The sequence below is a fragment of the Mustela nivalis genome (genome assembly GCF_964662115.1).
Source record: "Mustela nivalis genome assembly, chromosome: 1".
Lineage (NCBI taxonomy): Eukaryota > Metazoa > Chordata > Mammalia > Carnivora > Mustelidae > Mustela > Mustela nivalis.
In genome coordinates, this window is record NC_139020.1 from 98,302,527 (window position 1) to 98,319,317 (window position 16,791).

Here is a 16,791-nt window from a genome sequence, read left to right on the forward strand (position 1 = left end):
TCAGTAGTAAGAATGTATAATTCTACATAAAGGATTGTATGATGACCACCAGACCGATTCCCCCAAGAAACACTGGGCAAGGCTGTGAATACCCAAAGGCAGTAAATAGTTCAGCCACACACATAACAGTTTATTTTCCCCCTTTATGAACTAAATTTTATACACACACACACACACACACACACATACATGTGTAAAAACTACAGTCATTTAACAGGACAAATATTTTTATTTATTTAAATTAGGGCAATAATTCAAACAGGTCAATCTAGAAAAAAATGCATTTCTTTGATTTCATACTGTATTCATTAACTAAAAAACACAGTGTAAAATCAGACTTTGTGTTATAACTGGTGTGGGCCAGCTAGCATCTTGTCATCTCTGTCCTTGCTTTTAAGTATACAATCAGTAACAACATTTGTAGAATGGCAGTCAGCCATTCTACAGGATGGGGAGAAAAATGTGAAATAATCGTTAGCCTCTCTTTTAAACCTTACATACCAAATCCAGCAAATTTGCCAGAAAATCAAAAGACATATGGCAAACCACTAAAAAATGTATTTGCAAACCACTAAAAAAATGTATTGGCAGACACACTGGGAAAACCACTAAAAAATATATTTGCAGATCATGTTGGGAAAAAAAAAACCCAAAAACCTCCAAGATGGACAATCACCCAGTTAAAGACATCAACAAATCAACGATCAACTCATGAAAAGGCATTCACCATCAGTTGTCACCAACAAAATTCAAATTATAATCACCATGAGAAACTACTGTACTCCCACCAGGATGGCTAAAACTGACAGAATGGACAAATACTAAGTGCCAGAAAAGATACGGAACAAGTGCAACTCTCAAACACTGCTAGCACAAGTACAAATTGGTACAAACTGAGGAACTGTTTGCCAGTATCTACTAAAGTTAAACACACACATACATATACTCTGTATCCCATCAATTCCATTTCTAATACACCAAAAAGATACAAGTACTTAAAACTTCCAAAATGCACATATACACACACACTGGAATATTAACTGCAGTTTTAATCAAAACAGCCCAAAGGTGGAAAAACCCAAATGCGTCCTTCCACAAAAAGGTAAGTAATAGTGCTATATCCATATACATAGCAATGGAAAAGAAAAGTCTTGCTTGAGCTCTACTAATCTATGCTCCGCAGTGGGTACAGTCCAGTAGAGTGGTCTCTTTTGGTGGGGAGAGCACCGGAGAGAGTACAATGGAGTCTGCTGCATGGCAGGAAATGTCCTGTAGCTTGATCTTGTTGGTAGTGATATGCATGTATACTACAACAAAAATTCATTTACAGTAAGAGAAAAGAAGAAAAGTGATTACCTGAAGTGCAAAGAGAAGAAAACTGAATGAAAGGGGGGTCTGAAGGCACTCCTTTCTGGGTGAGGTCATGTTCTAAATCTTGACCCGGATGAATTTTATGGTCATATAAAGCTGCCAAAACTCACCAAAACTGTACATTTAAAATCTGTTATTTTTACTGGAAGTAAATTATATCTCAAATAAAGTTTATAAAATTATACATTTAAAATTTATGTACTTTACCTTATGTAACTATGCCACAATTAAAAATGGTGGAAGAGTCCAAAATACAATAGAGTCCACTAAAAGAAATGACTCAAATATATACAAGACACTCAACCCCACTCAAAATAAAAAACAAGGGGTGCCTGGCTGGCTCTGCCAGTGGAGCATGTGACTCTTAATTCTGGGCTTGTAAAATCTACCCCATATTGGGCATGCAGTTTACTTTAAAAAAAAAATAGACACTAATATACCATCTTTTTTTTTTTTAAAGATTTTATTTATTTATTTGACAGAGAGAGAAGTTACAAGTAGCCAGAGAAGCAGAGAGGCAAACAGAGGCAGGGGAGAAGCAGGCTCCCCGCTGAGCAGGGAGCCTGATTCAGGGCTCCATCCCAGGACCCTGAGACCATGACCTGAGCCAAAGGCAGAGGCTTAATCCACTGAGCCACCCAGGCGCCCTAAAATACCATCTTTACTATCGGTTTAGGGAAGAGCAAAACATTTGGCAACACTATCCTATGTTGGCAAGAGTATAGGCAAAGACACTCCAGTTGGGAGCAGGAAGCCTCTGTGATGTCCGTCTGGTAGTAGTTACCTACTTTCAAAGATACACATCCTTTGATCCAGCCATTCCAATTCTAGTGATTTATCATCAGACACCCTTGCATGCATACACAACGATACATGCACCAAGGTTATTCACTGCAACAGTATCATAGCAACAGACTAAAGCAACTTAAATATACATCAACTGAGGGAACCAGTTAAATTATGGTATACCCACAGAATAAAATACCTTACCATCACTAAAAAGAGGGAAGGCTCTGTTAAGTGTTGATTTGAAATCCAAACATACTAGTGAAAAAAAAGAAGTTACAGCAATGACTCCATTTGTGTTTATAGCAATATCAAGGAGAGGACGTCAAGTACACACTTACTGGCTTTTTTACATAGCATATAGTATTTCTCTGAAAAAAACGCAGAGGAAACTGGTAACACTGGCTGACTCTAGGGAAGTAACTGAATGGGGGGTCTTGGGGAACAAGAGGAGAAAGAATACTTTTGCTTAGATAACATGTTCACATTATTAGAACGTCAGATCATTTTTGAAGGAGTTATCAGCTTCACTTCCTATATATGACTTGCTATACAGTTAATTGTATAAATGTGCAAAATATCTAATGACCTTAAATTCTCCAAAAAAAGTACCTTAATCTGATTTTGTTGTTACATATATATTTTTTAAGATTTTGTTTATTTATTTGACAGAGATCACAAGTAGGCAGAGAGGCAGGCAGAGAGAAGGAAGCACGCTTCCTGCTGAGCAGAGAGCCTGACGCAGGGCTCCATCCCAGACCCTGAGACCATGACCTGAGCCAAAGGCAGGGGCCCAACCCACTGAGCCACCCAGGTGCCCCTATTTTGCTGTTATATTTTTAATCTTTAAAAAGTATCAAGTCTGAATTCTTACAGATATTTTATTTACTTATTTGAGAGAGCAGAGCAAGCAAGAGAGAACACAAGTGGGCAGGGAAGGGCAGAGGGAGAGCAAAGAGCCCGATGGAGGGCTGGATCCCAGGACTCTGGAGATCATGACCTGAGCCAAAGGCAGACATTTAACCGACTGAGCCACCCAGGCCCCCCTCGATAGTCTGAATTTAAGTTACTACAACTGAATAGGAAATATTAAGCACTACTTTGTCCAAGTTTGAAAAAGGCATATATCTTAAAAACATGTATCTATCTCCATAACCAATCATCTTAATCTAAGCAATCAGCTTATCATTCTGTCCTCTAACCTTTCATAAAATTTGCTTTCCTTTACTATTTTAGTATTCTTGAACCCTAAGACTTAAATGCATGTTTACATACACACACATTATTTATGTCCTTTTAACAAAATGAAAACTCCATTTCAGCTGTTAATGTAGTGATGGTGCTTACATTTTCTTTTAATTTCATGTGTGGTTTTTTTTTTTTTTTGAGATCATGCACACAAGTGGATGAGGGGTGGAGAGAGAGAGAAAGAGAGAATCTCAAGCAGGCTCCACGCTGAGCACAGAGTCCCACATGGGGCTCCATCTCAGCGTCCTGAGGATCATGACCTGAGCTGAAATCAAGAGTGGAGCGCTTAACCAACTGAACCACTCACATGCCCTTACGTTTTATTATTTTCTTGGATAATACTGATGAGTCAACAGAGAAAAATGGAGATTTATCAATTCAGTATGTCCATATTTCATTAAGAACTGAATCTTATGGATACAAATGTTACAGATTTTAATTCTAGAGTTATATACTGTATAATCACCAGTCTAAAGAAAAAATAATTATAACCACCTTGCAACCAAAAAAAAGTTAAATCTCTAAATCTTAAAACTATTCATACTTTTAAAAAAAAACACACTATTTTGACATGTTCAGATGAATAATTATTTTTTTAAAAAATCAAATTCCCCTTTCTGTCATATTTCTCCTTGGAACATCATTCAAGAGTCAAAGCTAAAGAGACATACCATATATGCTTTTAAAAAAACTATCTGAAATAACTGTACCACACTGAAATATTTTGGAAACTAGGCACTGCATGTACACTAGGCAGCACCACCGTAAAACCAGTTGCTATTATAATCAGACCTCAACAGAGAAATGACACAAGATTTCTAGTAATGGAGGGAGCATACAAGTTTTCAGTTAATATACAGAACAAACTGCATATATGTCCACATAAATACTTACAAAAACTAATCCCACCCTTTCCTCACTAGTCAAAAAAACCAGCAACTCTAAAGGACATAAGAAACCAAGATCAAGACAGCATATGAGCAGTGAACAAAAAGATCACAAAGTGTAAATATCCAGTGGCCACCTCCTTAAATCCCTCCACCTATTATTCACTTTTCTTCATTCTCTGTATCACAGTCCAGAGAATACCAAGTGTGGTCCCCAAACCAGCAATATCAGCATCAGTAGTATCACCTGGGAATCTACTAAGAAAGTAAATTCTGAGGCTCCAACCCAAATCCAGTAAATCAGAAACTCTGGGGGATAGAGCTGAACAATATTAAAATATGTGTTTAATAAGCTCTTCTGATGATTCACCCTATATCTGAGAACTCCTGTCACAGTTCTTAGATAGGACTTTCATTTTTTACCTCTATCATAGCAATAGCCTCTTAGAAGTCAAGAGAAACGCCAAGGTGATGTCAAGAGGGTTTGATTACATCACCTTCCAACTCAAATTCCTTCAAAAGTCCCTCAACTTTCCAATGCCTTAGTTTACCTTCAGGACTTTCATGATACGGATCCTGCCACCACTTCTTCCCATCCCCTCCACCATAACCTCTCATAGCCAGGTGCTTACCTGTAATTCATAAATTAATCTAATTCATAAATTATTAACCCTAGTAGTCATTGTACTGCTATTACTCATCATGAAATGGCTTCCCTTCCTCCTACCTTTCCTCTACCTCCCCACTCAATCCCACATCCAACTAAGATATACTCATTTTCCAGGACTTGCTCCATTCTCTACCTGGCCCAAGAGAGTGTTAAGAACTCCCTCCCATATGCTCCTAAAAGCAACCTTTGCTTTCTTCGAGTTCTTATTATTTCCTGTTGACTTGTAGATCCTGGATTAAATCCTAAATAGGAAAAAAAAAAAAAAAAAAAAAAGGAGGGGGGGAAACTGGGAATATCCAAATAAAGTCTGTAGTTTAGTTAATTTTTATCAATGTTAATTTCTTACATTTGCTAAGCACACCAGTTACGTAAGATGAGGAAGCTGAATGAAGGGTACACAGGAATTCTGCACTATCATTGCAACTCTTCTATAAGTCTAAAGTTATTTCAAGATAGTTTTTTAAAAAGCAATATTTATGTAATTTTAATTAATTAAACAGTACTTAATTCAGATCAACTTCCTAGAGTTATCAAACTGAGATTCAAATTACTCATGTTAATGTAAAACCTTTAGAAAAGTTTTGAAAATACATAGTAATTAACCTAGAACTCCATAAAAATTACACTCACTAGAAACTTCATGAACTAGTTATTCTATACCAATCTAAGTTTATAACTATTCTCAAATCAGCACCTAATTTAATTACCCCTTGGTTAAAGTGTCATGATGAGAAGGAAATTTCCCATTCCCATATGGCCATTTCTCCCCCCACCCCTTGCACCCCTCCCAAGCCTGGTGTTGCCCTCCAGTTTCTGTCCATTAGCTATCTGGATTATCATATTAATTCCTCATCCCTACAGACCCCCATTCTTTACACCCCTGTTCTCCAAAAGGAAAGAGCCAGAGAGAAAATTTTGATGCTCAGCTCTTTTTAGTATCTCTCTCTTGAATTTTCAAATGCTTTCTTTCAGAATTCAGAAATGTGGACCTATCTGCAATACTCTCAAAATTATGTGGTGACATTCTCACCCATCATCACACTACCAGCTCAACTTTCTCGCATTCAGAGCTAAGCCCCTTTCCTTCTCAAACCATCAGCTCATCCTTCATTGCACTACATCAACAGGGCTGGAACATAATCCTGCTGTTCTGCTTAAAATCCTTCATGAGTTTCCTGTCACAGAAGAATGTCCAAATCCCTTAACACAGCAAAGAAGTCACTTCATGATATGACCCCTGCTTACCTTTCCTGTTGGCTCTCATCACTCTACAATTCACCAACCATATGCTACACATAAACCAAACCCTCCCAGAAAAGACCAATATGTTTGGCATCTTTATGCTCTTCTGTTATACCACTCACACATCTGTTTTTCATTGTAAATTCTTTTAACATACACAGATTTTAAATTAGTAGCTAATGTGGGTATCACTTCACATATATTTTAGTTAAAAAATTATTCATGTACACAGCATTTTCTCATTGTACTTAGACATATTTTTAGTGCAATTTCTAAAATGTGTGGCACACAAAGATCAAACCTAAACTGCTAAAAAAATATATTACTGGCTATGATAGTCAATAATCATATAATTAAAAATAAGGTAATGAAAGAAAAAATTGTCATCAATATGTTTGGTGCCATTTCTTTTAGTTTTCCCAATGGTAAAATGGGAGGTAACAAATACATCAGAACTCGGAGATTAATGAATAAAATAGAAGTTCCTTCTTCAGATATCTAAAAAAATATTTTCCCTGACAATAATCTGTTCAAAATGGAGAAGATGTCAGAGAAATATTTCTTTAGGGAAAACCAGTTCAGATAATAATTAACCTGAAGAAATCAGTACTGCATTATTTCCCACTTAATTTGGCTGATGAACACAGACTTAATTTTTAATTATATATGCAATCATAGGGTCAAAGAACATTTGATCCAAAAGAGACCTTCAGAAACCCACCTCAGTACTTTAAAAATGAAGCAACTGAAGTTCACAAAATTACTATCTCTTGGGTTACTTCTTTTCTACATGGCTAACAATTTTCTTATTTTGATGGACTGATGAAGTATTACTAAAAATAACTGCTCAGAATATACAACTCACTAACTTTGCTATATGCTAGGTAGTTGTATCTTCCTCAAGATCTAAAATGTCCCCTAAATATGTATAATTAACCTATTGATACTTTTCTAACAGCTGCCATCAAATTTAGGCTTCCATTGGCTGCTAAAGTAGCAGAATGATATTAAAAACAAAGCCAGAACAAATAGTATCAAATTTTTTACTATGTAACTCATTCTGAGAAGATAAATTCATAACACTCATATTAGCCACAGTGTACATAAGATTACAGTTACTATCACAAGAGGAACCTCAACTTCTTATTTTAAGTGATATCCATTTGAAAAGATTGACAATAAAGTATGTGCCAGTTCCAGTTAAAAGAGAAATTTAAGTGACAATCTATCACTGATTAATGGCACAACCTTCCCAAGTAGAAATGGGCACACATTTTGGTGTGGCAGATGGGGAAAAAAGGCTGTCTGCCCAGCAGCTCCCCTGTTAACTCAAAAGTCATTCCCATTGCTCTACCCCCAACCCCCACCAGGTAACTTGGACACACCTACAGTTTCTATATGGCCTCTGGCCATGGTGGGCAACTTCCCAAAGCAAACTCATCAGTAGTTCAAGAATTTTCCAAATGAGATAGAGACAATCCCTCCTCTACAGCAGGGGAAAACAAAGGACAGAAAACTCTTGGCACTGACAAGTTACATTTTCCACCACGTGAAGAAAGTCAAAATCTTCTGTGAGAGACTGAAACTAACCTACCAAAACACACACATTCTGTCAGCAGAGATTTCTGTTAACATTCAAATGGCTCTAGTCCTGTTGTGCCTAAAGCCTTACAGCCTCAATGCTCTTCCCCTAGTTGAGTTACTCAATCCACTTGGAGATCCCATGTGTCAATGAATCCCCCTTTTTGGCTTACGCTAACTTGAATTGAGTTTCTATTGTACAACTAAGAGCTCGGATTCATACACCACTTGGTGAAACTGGCCAAGATTAATCCATAACAGAATTATCACAGGTAAATGTAACTAAAAGCAAATTGTAAAATGGGTATCTAGTTGTCATCATAAACTAGAATATGTACTTTAACTTAAAAATCAAGTGTTACTTCTTAAAATCTAATATTTATTATAACAGAAGCACATTTTCAAATTGGTTCATCAATTAACCATTTACTTTTTTTTTCCAGATTGATTCAAATACCATCTGTAAGTAGTTCCTCCAAGAAAAGCATCCAGAACTCACATATGTCCCTGGGCTTCCATATGGTAAATACCAATGTAATAAAGCCTCTTCTGACCCTCCCCTAAATGCTGACCTTTAATGAGTTATTTCCAGTATTCTGCTGTAAGGATGAACCAGGTTAAAGCTATCAGATGGTTACAAAAGCAGTTCTGAGAGAACAATTTGCTCAAATATTTACACAACACCTACCAGGTCCTGTTTTATGTCCTGGAGTGACAAGACAGAACCTGTCCCTGTTCTTATAAAGTATAAGTTCCAGAGATGAGTAAAACAAACAAACAAAAACAATGATCAAGGCTATTTCAGAGAGGTAAGTGCTATGAGGAAACTGAAAATGACTAAGGACTGAGCAACTATTTCAGTGTGACCTCTCAGGTGGTAGCACTGGAATTGCAATCTGAAGGACATAAAAGAATTAGCCATATGACAATCTCAGGGCAAAGCCTGAGGCAGAAAGCAAAGCAATTAAGGCACTGAGACAGGAACAAGCTTGTTCAGTGGGAGTGCAGCTGGTATGGCCAGGCACAGTGAACAAGGGGAAGAAGGAGGATGTGACACAAGGACTTGAGGTGGTCACAGGGCAGATTAGTGGTGGGGGTCCCTCACAGTCTAAGGAAGGACTTTCAGATTTTATAGTGAGTATGATGAAAACCCATCAGATAAGGAATAGGGAAGAAAACTGACATTTATTGAGCACCTTTTACAGTGCCAAGCAAAACAGTATGTATAAATGTTTCCACTGGGTATTCTAGAAAACAATATATGCAATTTCTGTAAATTATGCCATGTGCATTTATCATATTTATCAAAGCTCATTAGTATGCTATTACACACGATAAAAAACAGGTAACTCTTCCTGTTAGTACCAGTTCTCACTTGCAGGAAGTCACCTCTATGTTGATTTGTCAGACCAAATGAACCAACCAATGTTATCTACTAGAACATACATGAGTCACATTAAGAAGAAAATGCAGTAAGGGCAAACAAGACTAGATGAAGTAAAGTAACTAGCTACTCATGAAAGTATATGACCCAAAAAAGGGAACAAACCAAGCAGAGGAGCACCAAACTAGAAAACATACTCACATTCAAGAAGCAGAGGGTCTAAAGATACAAAAGATTAAGATCTATTTCAACAAAAAGTACTTTCCTACAGACAAGGAGAAAAGAGTAACTAATACAAAACCTTCAAAGATAAATTCTGTTCTCATTTCATAATACCTTACCTGTTTTAACAACATTCTGAGAAAAGTGAAAATAATTATCTTTTAAATGTACCATCCCTGGTACTTTTTAAATCTGTTGATTTAAAAGCACCTGGCTGGCTTCCTGGGTTAAGCATACGCCTCTTGATATGGCCTCAGGTCATGTTCTCAGGGTTGTGAGATTGAACCTGTCTGGGGGTCCACACTGTGTGGAGGCTGCTTGAGATTCTCTTCTCCCTCTGCCCCTCCCCCACTCAATGTGCATGATAGTCTCAAAACATTTTTATTGTTGAATTTTAAAACTCTGATTTATAAAGAGTTAATTAAAATATCACTGAAGGCTGTGCTAAGCACTGTATCAGATGCGAACAATAAAGATGGGTGAAAAACAACTGTCCTCAAAGAAGGCCCTGCCTACTGAGACAGGAGTCTACAATTCAATCAAGGAGAGGTCTGTGCTAGAAACAGATGATTAGTGGTCACAGGCCAGGATGTCAATTTAAGACTCTCATAGAAGGAACCTTAATCTTCAATCAGATGGTTTAACTTCATTCAGCCAACATGCTGTGGTATAGCAGTTTTTAAACTGTATAAAATAATATACCCAAATTTCTTTAATGAAATATAAGAAAGTGAGTATGATGGTTATTCTTTTGGTAATAATTACTATTCTCTATTTTTTTTTTAAGATTATTTTTATGGAGAGAGAGCACGCACCCATACATGCATGCTTGCAGGAGCATGGGGAGGGGCACAGGGAGAGAGACAAGCAGATTCCTTTCCAAGTGAGGAGCCAGGCGCAGAGCTCAACTCCAGGACCCTAAGATCTTGACCTAAACCAAAGAGAGATGCTTAACCGATGGAGCCACCCAGGTACCCCAACTACTGTTCTTTATGAGAAGCATTCATAGTTCTTAATTTGTTTGCACATTAACCCTCAAAAAATTTTCTTGTATTCCCTTTTATTAGCAATCAAATTTCCTTATCCTTTGTATCTCACTCTACATACTTTATAAAACTGGAGAATCAGAACTTCAGAATCCTAACAGAGCCTCAGAATACTACCTAAAGAAATTAGCACCAATAAATGTGCTATGTTCTATCATTCAAAATGAAAATTTGTTTCTAATTTTGATTACTGATTCTAAATCCATAAAGCTTAAGAGAATTATAATTTGACACTATTTTAAACCAGTATTCCCTAAACTTGGTAAAAAAAAAATCATTATCACTTATAAAATAATCAAATCAAATTAGAACTTTGTAAAATCATGTTTTTAAATCAGAAACTAAAGAAAAGGTGTACCAGCTATTGAAGCAACTTACTTCAGTATTTTTGCACACATACATACCCTGTCACGTCATATATATGAAAGTGCAAATCAAAGTTTGCCTACCATGTAATATGTGTATTTGAAATCATTGATCCACACAAGCAGCATCCACTGGAGAGCCAGAGTGCAGTGTCTGATCAAAGCAAACAGAATTCTTTTTTAAGAAAGGTAGTAACATTTTTTTTCTTGAAATATCAAGATATGACCAAACTCAATACAAAGTATTATACAAAACGACCTATGTATTAGAAACGAAACACAGTACACATTCTCATTTTAAGTTTTATTTTCATTTAGGTAATCTCTACACCCAACATGGAACTCAAACTCAGGAGCCAGACAGAGATCTAGAGTCACATGCTCCTCCAACTGACCTAGCCAGGCGTCCCCACATTCTCATTTTAGAGAATTAGAGCAACAAAAGTTCCATCACCAAATGCAGTCATAGCCCTCTGAATCGGGAATTCTAGCATCCAGTTCCCTGCAGTCACCACAGGAAGCCTCGACAAGTGTCACTTTGCTCCCTCTCTCGACAGCTATTGCTGCTATAGCTAACAAAGCTACCAAGTAGTAGCAAGCATTTATTAAGTGCTTCCTATGTGCTGGGCCCTTATAACTAAAGCATACATTCGCATTTTAATCCTCACAACTACTCTATGAGTATTAAATATTCTTTTTTTCCATTTTTCACAGTGGAAACCAAATGGATTGGTTACATAATTGTCCAAAGCCATGCCACTAATAACTAGGGGTGACAAGCCAGGTATGCCAGGCTTGAGACTGAGCTGCTCACCACACTAAACATACTACAGTTAAGAGGTAATTACCTAAGATCAGACACACACCCTACCTAGCCCCTTATCACTAAAGAGAGAGGCAAAACTCTGAGGGAAGCAGGTCACACTGAAACAGAATTAAAAGTACAAAAACAGGTACCACCTTTCTCTTGAAATTTTCCAGCTTAAGTTGAAAATGATAAGCACAACTAGTAGGCACAATCTTTTATAGTACACTAAACAACCAATGAACAATTACAAGTAACACCAACTGCAACCTAAAATGGAATGAGAATTTAATTTATCTGTCTCCTTGTGTCAACAATACATATATCTAAATTCACAAGTCATGGCAGGGTCTGTGCATATTAGAATCTATGGTCCCACAAATCCTATTATACCAAAGACTATCAAAATTACTGAAAATCGACTAATGAATTGTAAGAAACATAATTCTCACCAGATTTCCAAACCCTTGGCAAAACACCTTTGAAATCGGACAACATCTATATACTTCTGTACCAGTTATCTCCTTCTAATATTGCCACTGAATTAATTCCTAATTATCAACATTGGACAGGACTTGAAAATCCTATCACTACCACTAAATACTTCAACTGCTCTGATCACCCAATCATGAAACATAACTAACAGTTTCTAATCACTCAGTGGCTCTAACAAATCTGAGAAATAAAAAGAAGTGTTCGCGAAAAGTACGCAATTCCAACTCTTTAAAAACTGGAAAACATGGGAATAAATAAATTTTTCCTCTTTTGACTGTCCAAATTGAAAGCAAAAGAAAGATTAAGAAGTCCTAACCAGATGCCTTGATTTTTCGAAATCAATACTTATTACAAAATGGTAATACTCACATTGCAAGATTCAGTTCAAAAGATTATCCATGAAAGCAAGTTTCTCCCACTTCTGACCACATGATCACCCCATCCCAACCCCACCCCCTAAAATCATTGTTACTAGTCTCCTGTGTACCTTTCTGGAGTCATCCTAAGCACATAAAACATAGACACAGAACTCATACACCCTCCCATCATGTTTATGTCCTTTCTACTCTTCTCATTTTATAAACTAAAATGGCAGCAGACTTCATCTTCTGCCTGTTTTTTTCACTTAAATGTATTTTTGAGATATATCCCATAAATACTAACAAGAAAGTCAAGAACATCAATTCTAAACAAATCTGTAAAGGAACAATTCACACAAAACATTTCTCACAGATGTTATCTGTTAGTAGGACAGAAGGAAGTCCAAGGTCAAAGAAGTAACCCCACCCCTCATGAGAGCCTGTTAGTTTTTACACAGAATAGGAAGGCTATTTCCCTAACACAGTAACAAACTGCATTCCTAACCCCAGTCTATGATCTCACAAATGTTCATTTCTTATTAATGAAGACCGAGAAAGGTGATTTAAAGATAACTCATCACTTCAGTGGGCCAAAATTTAAGTACAGAATATATCACATTTTTATATAAAAAGGTGCCAAAGAACACTACTACAGCTACAAATAGAAACTAAAAATTCACTCATGTATGATAAATTCTAGCCCATAAAAGAACAATTATACAGGGGGTAAAAAAAGACATTAAGAAAATTCATTCATTATCTATTTCCATTACCTTATTTCAGAAACCCAAAGTAGATGACCCAATTGCCTTATACTGTGAGTTAATGACATTTGATAGCCAAAAAATAGAAATGGAACAAAATTAGTATACACTCTACCCAATTAGCCTGTTCAAATTAAGGGAAAAGCATAAAACACCTCTCACTAACCTATAAACGGTATTCTATTAGCAATTGAAGGTAACTAGCAAAATATACTATTATTATAACTTCTCTGGAGGTGTTTGCTTATGCTAATGCCAAATGCTTTCTATTACTCTATGTAAGGCTATAGATTTTAAGCCTTTAAACACTCTAAGCAAATTTTCCATGTAGATCTTCCTCAAAAAAATTACATAAAATTAAATGACAGAATCTTGGAATTTTAATACAGTAATTGATTATATACCTATTGCTTGAATGAATTAGCTAACTTTACATAACACTTCACATGACCCTTCTTCATATCCATTTCTAGAAACTAAATGATTTACCTATGTAACTACGGCTTTGCAAAAAATGGTAAAACTTCATTTGCTTAATGCCGGAATCTATGTTAAAATGCTACCCACCATTCAAGTAGATGCACAGTAACAATAAAGCAAACATCCACTTAACAACTGATTATCTCATTCCAACGTCCTATCACACAGTGTGCTAAAAAGGGCACAAGGAAAAAAAGTGAAAGAAAAGTACTGATACCACCTTTGATCCCAGACAAAATGAAGATAAGAAGTACACTGATATCTAATTCCTTAAAAAAGTAAAAATTCTTCACTGCTTTTGTTTTAAGGTAATTAAAAATTTTAAACATCTCACTGAAAATAAAAGTTGGAGAGTCCAGAGTACAATTTCATAGGAAGAAAAATTATTCTATTAAGATACTGAAATAACCATCTCTGACCTGGATTTTCCATGCTCTTTTCTGTTCTAGCTCCTGAAAAAATTTACAATCACATAAGAGGAAAACAAGTGGCAAACTCCCCAGTTTAAACATTCAATTCCTATTCTTCCTCATTCACTCTTCAAACTATTCATTTCACATAAATCTTTTCCTTAATCTGGATACTCTTTCTATGTTTACTGAAATTTAATTGTTCCTCTTTCAACATGACCTTTACAATTTGATTGTATTAATTCTAAGTTAAGAATCTAAGCTCTCAGAAACCAGGGTAACAATCAACTCATTTTGTTTGACGCAAATAAAATTATGCTGAAAGCTCATACTTTAGAACTCCAAATATTAAAAATTTCAAAAGGATGTAATACCAACTTTAGTCACTTTAGAATAAATTACCCAGGTTATGTAGAACTGATATAACACAGCCTTACCTACTGGAGAGAGATGGTTATGATGACTTTCTTTTGGTAGATTAAACCCATGTACACTATACAATATATACACTCTATCTGGAGTGTTAAAACCCTCACAGTAATGACTCAAATGAGACTCCAATGTTAGAATGCTGTCAAACAAAGCTTAAAACACCACCTTACTTGGCACACTACAGAGAAAATAACGAGCAAAAAACCCAAAGAGATTAAAAAAAAATAAAATCCAAAATCTTAAATTTCATTGTAACAAATATAACCAACAAAGCCAACTTAGTGTGACAGGACTCCCAACCAGACTAGGTTCTTCACCAATGTCATGGCTACAATTACAGGATTAAGAGGACAAAACTAGCAACTTTTATTTCATTCTAAATTTTGATAAAGTTTTTTTTCTCTTCCTCATCAACACTGGCATTAAAACTCCAATTAGCAGGTGCTACCATTAGTATACCTAAATCGTGAAGGCCTAATTCAGAAAGAAACTTCTACAATATCAACACCAGCAGTACAGGATCCATCCCTGCTTATTTTAACATGGTCCCCTGTAGAAATAATCCAGTCTAATACACACAGATGGTATGGTACAAAAATCAAAAATTCTGCTAATACCATAAGAAAAAAGGTCCTTTCCTTCAAAAAAACAGAACACGTAGTTGGGGCTATGAATGAGACACAAGTCGTTAAACAAAACGGAATCTCAGTAAAGAACTATCCTGAGTCAAGATGGCCAGAAAATGCTTCAGCAAAGAAGTAGGACTGAAACTAGAATACAAAAAGGACAAAGGGAAGGAACAGCATAAGCAAAAGCAGAGGAGTAAGGAGTATGGCGAAACTGCAGTCTCTGATAGGCAGGCCAGAATTACAGTCAGGGAAGAGAGGGAAATAGAGCTGAATAGGTAGAAGTGGCTTTAAAAGCCCACTGAAGCTTATGAACTCTATCCAGTTGGCAAAGGGAATCCATAATGGGTTCTCCAGCAAAGAAGCGGACATGATGAAACCAGTACTTCAGATAAATTATACTGCCGAGAAGTTACAGAAGACAGAATGGAGAAGAAAGGCTGCACAGAGCAACCCGCTCAAAAGTTAATGCAATAACGCAGACCTAAAGCCATTCATTCAGTCTTTCATTCATTCACAGTGAAGACCGTAAACTGCTCGTTAAGAATACTGGCCTAAAAACCAGGTACGTTGGACCTAAATCCCTCTGAGCCTAGGTTTCCTCCCTCTTCAAAACCTGGGTATCAGCCACTCAGATTGTCAAAGTCCTTGTCAAAGCAGCTGTGTAGTAGTCCTGACACATAAATTATATTAGTAGTTAATATTACTAAATTAAAAATGGTTTTAAAAAATGGGAAGTGAAAATAAGACAAGGCTTACAGAAACGTCAGAGCAACAGAACTTCCAAATAGAACTGACCTGATGGCAGCTGAAAATACAGAACAAGCACACAGATGAAAGGTCAAGCTTGGAGAAAACAATAACCTACTTAAAGTCATCACTCCAATCTACAAAGGAGACCCTAGGTGTACTGATAGGTCCAGCCCTGAAAAACAAAATTCCTTTATTTAAAGAGTGGAAAATGTTTCAAGTGGTGCAAGATTTAAGAAGTCCAAACCCAAGTGACAAAAGAACAGCCAAGAAAAGTCACCAAAAAACCAAACACTGTACCTACACAATGTAACTTGATATTTGGGGTTAAAATCCAATCTAATTTTTCAAGGTAAGCCTTCAATCATAACTTCAAGAGTAAATATATTAAACGAACTTTATTTCAAAGATTTTACTCAGGAAATAAAACTGCCAAATGTATTCTATGAAATGTCCTCACTAAAATAAGTAACAAGCACACAAAATATAATACAAAGAAGCAAAACTCAAATCCAAACCCATCATTATCCTTAACAACCTACATTTCCACGATGCTTGTATGTCAAGCACTACTCTCAGCACCTTACACATTTAATTCTTTCAATCTTCTCAACTATACAAAGCTGACTGTCCCCATTACACAGAAGAGAAAACTGAGATAAAGAGGGAGTTACTCTCCCAAAGTTGCATAGCTAATAAGGACTATGCAACTGAGTTTGAACCCAGGCAGTTTGCCTCAAGGACCCCTGACAAACCAACCACAAACCACTATGCTACTACACAAAAGCCTTAATGTGAGGTTCTTATACAAATTTTCAGGAAAACTAACTCAGAAGAATAGTTGGACATACTCTTATTTGCTTTTCCT

At 36.4% G+C, this 16,791-nt stretch overlaps 1 protein-coding gene across 28 annotated transcripts in view; it reads right to left on the reverse strand.

Moving 5' to 3' along the window:
- Window positions 1-16,791, reverse strand: part of TBL1XR1 (TBL1X/Y related 1) — a 172,682-nt gene that overhangs the window by 148,057 nt on the left and 7,834 nt on the right. For 12 of the 28 annotated variants that reach the window (XM_082727688.1, XM_082727698.1, XM_082727704.1 and 9 more), the window contains one exon: window positions 10,887-10,956. The exons of the other annotated variants lie outside the window; for them this stretch is intronic. The gene's annotated coding sequence lies outside the window, so the exon portion shown is untranslated. The remainder of the gene's footprint in view (window positions 1-10,886; window positions 10,957-16,791) is intronic. 28 annotated transcript variants of the gene reach the window in all.